Raw genomic sequence first — 7657 nt, forward strand, 5'->3', positions numbered from 1 at the left:
GGAAAGTCTAGTCAGTCCACTGTAGCCTTACTAGGTCTAGTCCGAGTCCTACTAGGACTAGTGTACACTCACTAGGTCCATCAAACACTCCACTGGGAACACTGTAGGGTCACTTCTTACACCCGAGTGGTCTCTCACGCATTCCAAGGTCATATTTACAGGTCCCACAATATTCGGGTATTATATATATACTTTTTTAACTAAAAAAAAATCATCTTACTTTATCCGTAGAAAGAGGACTAACAAGTAGCATGACAATGTGTAAATAATAAATCATTACTATTTGAATGGTAGGTATATGGTTCAACCAAAATAATCACTTGGTTGAATGTGGCACGAGTTGGCTCTTTAATTTCACGCCTGTCATTATAATAATCGCAACAGCTTATGAATAAAATTTTATCACTTGGTTTTAAAATAATCAAAGTCCTTAACCCGTACAAAGTACAGACTTTCAAACTAGTATATTAATATTCATAATCTATTTATATAAACCTACTCAAAAATTTCAATATTTATCAATGACCTACCTTAACCTATCTTAATTTCATTCTTTATTACCATCTTCTAATAAGTACATTATTATAAAATAATATATACTCGAAAAGATGCATAAATGGCATGCATTGGTTGGTTAAAGGCATGAATGTGGGACCATGTGTCTTTGTGCATCTCTAAATTAATGTTGAACGCGGTTGTTCGAAGAGGACTATGTTTATAGGTAGCGCTAGTAAGGCTCAGGTCTTGAATAAGTATAAAAATAAATTTAAAGAAAAAGATAAAAGAAAAAAACACAGTAACTAGGGTAGTAAAAACTCGGCCCAAGAGTTCCAATTTGGACCGCATGGAACTTGTTTGTGGAACGCCTGCAATTGTCTTCCTCATTATCCTACTATGACCCTGTTCTTTTGGACTTAAAGTCACTTAATTTAAACTTATTTTAGATTCTATAAGTTCAGTTCAGTTCAGATCAGATCCTATAAGTTCAGTTCAGATCCTATAAATTCAGTTCAGTTCAGATCTTATAAGTTCAGTTCAGTTCAGATTCTATATGTTCAGTTCAGATCCTATAAGTTCAGTTTAATTCAGATTCTATAAGTTCAGTTCAGTTTAGATCCTATAAGTTCAGATCCAATATACATTATTATTTTTAAAACATAATTATCACTCTTCTCGTTATTTTTTTTATCGTAATGTAACCGTAGTATAATGTATGAACAAACTAATATATATAAAGCGGAAAAATATTATTATCTTACCTTGTATTTTAGACTATATTTTCTTATCAGTGTTCTCTCTTGGCTGCCCATCAATTTCTTGTAAATTTTTTGTTTAATCTCAATAAAAGTTTGCGTTTTTTTATAATAATAATAACAATAATAAAATAATAAAAGTTACGGTTTTATAAAAAAATATTAAAATTAATAACAACAACAACAACAACAACAACAACAACAATAACAAATAACAAATAACAAATAACAAAATAATAATAATAATAATTAATAATAATAATAATAATAATAATAATATTTAAGTTAAATTAATTTAATTTAAGTTAATTTAAATTCGGATCGTGTAAGTTCGATTCGAGATCCCGTAAGCTCGATTCGATTCGATTCGATCCTATAAGTTCGATTCGATTCGAGATCCTATAAGTTCGATTCGATCCTATAAGTTGATTCGATTAAGTTCGATCCTATAAGTTCGATTCGATTCGAGATCCTATAAGTTCGATTCGATTCGATTGAGATCTTATAAGTTCGATTCGGATTGATTAGATCCGTTTGGTCCAAAAAAGAAGAGCCTATATATATTGTAGATATCACCAGTATGCATGGATGACACTATGACAGATTTGTCAACTCTTTTCCTCTAACAATTTTTTTTTTTTAAAAAAATAAAAGTTATAAATGTAATTGAATTGGTTTTTAAAGTTACTCTATCTGTCCCAGTCATTTGTTTAACTTTGATTTTGGCACAATTACGAAAAAAAAAGTAGGGGATCAATTATTAGATGACAAGTGGACCAAATTGACTGTGAAGGATTCAATGGCGCATCAACGACATTCCTAAAAGGCAAACAATTAACTAAGCCACTTCAATATAGAATAGGAAAAAAAATGTCCAAGACGGAGAGAGTAATGTAATCATTGTTTTAATCTTATTTAATAAATCCGTATTTCTCTTTCGTATTTTTTACTACCAAAAAATTTGATTTATATTAATCTTAAATACATTTATCAATGTTAATAAAATAAAATTGTAATGTGAAGATATAATAAAAATCAGGGGCGAACCTAATTAATAGCAAGGGGTAGCAACCGCTACCCCAAAGGAAAAAAAATCAATTTTGTTGTTTGTGTTCTGCTAACCCAATATTTGTTTCACAATAACTAAAAGCAAATGCATAAATAAACATAAATACTGGTGCGGCTTAGCGGTAAAGCAGGTGGTATATCAAGCAGTGAACCACAGTTTGACCCTTGTTTTAAGCATGATTTCATTATATTTGTTTTCCCTTGTTTTTTTTTTTTTTTTTTTTTTTTTTTTTGGAAAGAAAGAACATAGATAAATAAATAAAAGAGTTAGGTTACATCAAGGGGGCTGGTCGGGGGAGAGAGGCGCGCAGGCCAAAACAAAGTCTGTAGTACAAAGATCAACAACAAAAGGAGGGGCAAATGCCCACTCAAAACAACCTAGTGCGGGGCTAACATCATGAACGGAGTAATGAGCAAGAGCATCCGCCACACGGTTGGCCGTTCTCTTCTCAAACACCAGCTTCAAATGGGGAGAGTCCTGCAAGAGGGCCCTACACTCAAGAATAATATTAGCAAAGGGACCACACGGATCAATAGGACGGAGGATGGCACTAACGGCATCAAGACAATCAGAGGCAATCAGAACATTGTCCCCAAGGACACTAGAACGTAGAATCCCATCACGGATAGCACGGACCTCACTAAGGAAAGGGCAAGTACCAGGGAACCGGGTAGACCAACCAAGAACCCAAGACCCATGACAATCTCTAATGACACACCCCGAATCGGCTAAACAAGAAGAGAGGAGAGAGAGCGCGTCAACGTTGGCTTTAAGCCAACCAAGCGGCGGAAGGGCCCAGACTAACGGGATAGCTAAAGGCATCAAGTGGGATGGTGCTGGAACGGGGGTGGTAGGAGAGCGGGCATTGGCAAGGGTCCGGGTAGTGGATTGGGAGATAATGGAGGAAAAGGGGGGGAGAGGAGAGGTCGAGAGGGAGGAGGAGAAAAGTCGGTCGCAGCGCCTAAGCCAAAGGCGCCGGATAGAAAAGGTGAAGAGTGTGTTCCGGCTAGGAGAGGGAGAATTGCGGTTCTCGAAGATCCTTGGTGAAGGTTCGATGTAAAGAAAGAAGGGTGGACATCAAGGGAAGTCCAGGTGTCCAAGGCAAGGCTACAGTCGCGGAGGACATGGAGGGAGGTCTCAGGGATGGAGGGACTGTGACACAGGGAACAAGACGGGCTCGGAAGGATGTTTCTAGCAAAGAGGGAAACCTTGTGGGGAAGCTTGTTCCACCAAACAAGCCAGATAAAAACTTTGATCTTGGGTTGGGTATGGAGGTCCCAAAGCCAAGACAGGTCGGGGGGGAGAGAGCTAAGAGGAGGGGTAGGGGGGATGAGAGGGCTAGAAAGGGACAGAGATAGGTTTGGAGAGAGAATTTACCTTTGGGGGCAAGGGAGGTGGTGAGAAGGTCCGGCCTAGGAGAGGAGGGAATGGGGAGGGAAAGGATAAGAAGGGCAATGTGATCAGGGAGGACAAAGTCAAGAGAGTCAAGGGACCAGGATCCGTTAGAGATGATGGAGCTCGGCCCGCGGTAGAGGAAGGGAGGTTTAAGGGTCCAGAGATGATGGCTCACGAGGGGCCCGGGGCATAACCAGGGGTCATCCCAAAGCCCAATGGAAGAGCCGTCACCAATGGACCAAGACAAGTGGTTTTTGAGAAGATTCCATCCAACACCCACATTTTTCCAAATGTGTGAGCCGTAGGAGAAAGACCGAGGAACGGGGGTGAGATATTTACTACGGAGAGCTTTGGCAGCGAGGGAGGATTTATCAAGGAGGATTTTCCAGCTAAGCTTAGTGGAGAGAGTGTCGTTCAAGGGTTTGGCGGCCTTGATACCGAGGCCTCCCAGAGAGAGGGGGCGAGTAACAAGATCCCAATTGGCAAGGTGAAGTTTCTTAGAAGCTTTGACCGACCGAGAAAGTGCGGGTGATTTTGTCAATGTTATTGAGGATGGAGGTGGGAAGGCGGATGCATTGCATTGCATGGAAGGGTAAAGCATTGAGAGTGGATTTAATGAGGCAGATTCTGCCAGCACGGGAGAGAAAACGAGATTTCCAGGTAGCTAACTTCGATTGGATGTTATCAATGATAAAGTGGAGGTCAGCCTTCTTAGGTTTTTTTCCCAGGAGGGGGAAGCCTAGGTAGGTGCCAAGGTTATTGGTTTTCTTAATGCCAAGGGCCTCTTCGAAGAGGGAGATATCAGAAGGAGGGGTGTGTCTGGAGAAGATGATTTTGCTCTTGAGGCAGTTGATTTTTTGCCCCGAGGTGGTGCAAAAGGAGAGGATAGTGTCTTGGAGGGCACAGAGGTTTCTCTCTGAGGCCCTACCGAAGACAAGGATATCGTCAGCAAAGAGGAGGTGGGAAAAAGAGGCACCCCCTTTCCCAAGCGGGTAAGGGGTCCACTCATTCTCAGAGCAGGAGAGATGAATGAGGCGGGAAAGGGCTTCCATGCAGATGATGAAGAGGTAGGGGGTCGCCCTGGCGAATTCCCCGGGAAGGGAGGAAACTATCGAGGGAAGAGCCATTTAGAGTGACATGGGCGGATGTCGTGGAGATGCAGCTCATAATAAGGGAGATAGTGTCGGGGTCAATGTTGACCGCGAAAAGGCAGGATCTGATAAAGTCCCATTCAAGTCTATCAAAGGCCTTTTCAAGATCGAGTTTAAGAGCAAACCAGCCGGTTTTACTCTTGGAGAAATGCATAGAATGGAGAATCTCAGAAGCAATGATAAAGTTGGTGTCGGTGCCTCTACCGGGAATGGAGCTTCCCTGGTTGGGGGAGATTAAGGTGTGCATGAGGGGCTTGAGACGGTTGACAATGATTTTTGTAACGATTTTGTAGGTGGTGTTACAAAGGCTAATGGGTCGAAAATTGGAGATAGTTTGAGGTGAAGGGATTTTTGGGATGAGGGAGATAGAAGTTTTATTGATAGATAGGGGAACAGTTTTAGTTAAGAAAATGTTCTGGATGAAGGGAACAAAGTCAGGCTTGAGAATATCCCAGCAACGTTTTCCCTTGTTTTAGTGTCCTCATTAAATGATTTTTTAAAGAAAAACAATAAATACAACTCATTTTCCTTTTTTAAATGGATGAATAATCTCAAATAAATTTCTTTAAGCTCCCAATTTTATGGTAACAATTCATAATTTATCTTATCGCCATTTGATTAATTTGTTATCTATTGCAATTTTGCAAATTGTTGAACCCCATTATATTTTTATGGTAACAATTTATAATTAGCTTATCGCCATTTCATTATTTTGTTATTCACTGCAATTTTGAAAATTGTTGGTTCTATTATATATGTATACTAAGAACTTTGTTTTCTATTTAACTTAATGATTATCTATATTGTAATAAAACTTTTCTAAATCATAAAGTATCAAAATTGTTTTGAAAAATAAAATGAAGATAAGTTGTCGAATTAAATGTGAAAAATTTAAACTATTACGTAGCAATGGCTAAACACTTTTTGTATCACAAACTTATATGATAAAAATTATAGTTGAAAAATAAAATAAAGATAAGTTATGAAATAAAAATGAGAATTTAAAGTTAGTATTATTGATTGTGAGTTTGTATTTTGAATTTTTATATGTTATGCAACACATTTTTCGCGACTTCCTGTTTTTATGATTAATACTCTTAGGGAGCGTTTGTTTCGTGCATAGGTATGAGTTTGAACTCACGAATCATACCTTGGTGGTATGGGGTGGGAACTTAATGCCTCATACCATGCGTTTGTTTCAATTCTGAGCGGTATGGATTTGGTGTTCGATTAAAAGTTAAAACTGGTAAAATAAAATATTTTAAATCGCAAATTTTAGTATTATAAAATAATGAAAATAAAAATTTAATCAAATAAGTATATAAATGATTTGATTTACATTATGTCATAATTTTTATTTCACTGTTTTGCTTATTTTGATTTCATTTCCATGGGTATCAATCTCATACCCATCCCCCTCCTTGGGTATGAGAAACCCGTACCTCATGGGTTTGAGGTATGAGAATGAAACCCTCACATTTGCCAACCAAACATATGGTTTGGGTTTAGCTCATTCTAAACTCATACCTCATACCTTTTTCAAGTGAACCAAACACCCCTTACGTATTAGGAAGCTCTTTAATCGAACACCTAATCCCGCCCGCCTTTAGCAGCCTCTACTAATGATTAGGGAAATCATTCATATTTGATATGTTGTCGATGTAATACATGCAATGCAACAAACAATAGATTAAACCTAGCATGTGAAATTAGACTATGTCGGTTAGCACGTAATTAACAAACAAATTGAGGGTCGAAGTTGGAAGTTAGATTAATTTGCATGTGAAAACCAAGTAAATATATACATAATAATAATAACATTAATTGCAATAATTAAAATTACAATAGTTACAAGGATTACTTGATCAACGTAAAAAACATGCTCAAAACGGGATTTTGAAGAAAAAAATAAAAGAAATAATTGAAGGATGAAAAACATGTCAGATTAGGAGCGATAATACGATTAATAGTTGATTATATATACGTAATTAGGAAATACGTCAAAGTGAGAAAAAGTTCAGGGACAGAGGCCAACCCAGAACAAGCGCAGCATCCGCTACGTCCTCTGGAAGAGGCGCAACACTTCCTGCGTCTGTTTTCCAGTTGGGCTCTGTCTGTGAAGTCAGAACCGCGGATTGTTATCGTTCATTGATAAATTTAAAGTCGATTATCGATATTAGACTCAAGTAGAAGTAATTTAACAGATTACATGCATACTAATATTGTCATAAGACGATAAAAATGGATTGAAACGAACGACTATAAGTTAGATATTATTTACGATGTCGAAAACCAGTTTATATGCAAACTCGAAATTAGGAGTGGAAATTAAAGATTAAGAAGTGATAAAGAAAACAGAATAATTAAAATATATATCAAAGACGAATTCAAGGGACTTGATATGAGCGAATCGAGCCTCTTAAGTCCGGGTTTGAATAAGATGACGAAAACCCGCAAATATCGAATTATAAGGGATTTAAGTCGTGTTAACCGCTATAAATTGAAAAGGATTAGTAAAACATGGTTATGTACTGATACGAAACAAAAGAAATAAAAGAAAAACAAGAAATTTGCAGAAGGTCGAGGAAGAATAAGAGTAAGAGGAGCGACAGCCTCAGGAAAAGGCGCAACAGATACTACGACTCTTCGAAGAGGCGCAGCTGCTGCTTCGTTTCTTATCGATGTCAGATCTTCGCAGTTTTGTAAATACGGTTTTAAAAGATGGTTTTTGAGACGGTTTTGAACGTGCTTTTGATATAGACCTTACATTAATGATACAAAATAAAAGT

This window comes from Silene latifolia, chromosome Y (genome assembly GCF_048544455.1).
Source record: "Silene latifolia isolate original U9 population chromosome Y, ASM4854445v1, whole genome shotgun sequence".
In the NCBI taxonomy this organism is placed as follows: domain Eukaryota; kingdom Viridiplantae; phylum Streptophyta; class Magnoliopsida; order Caryophyllales; family Caryophyllaceae; genus Silene; species Silene latifolia.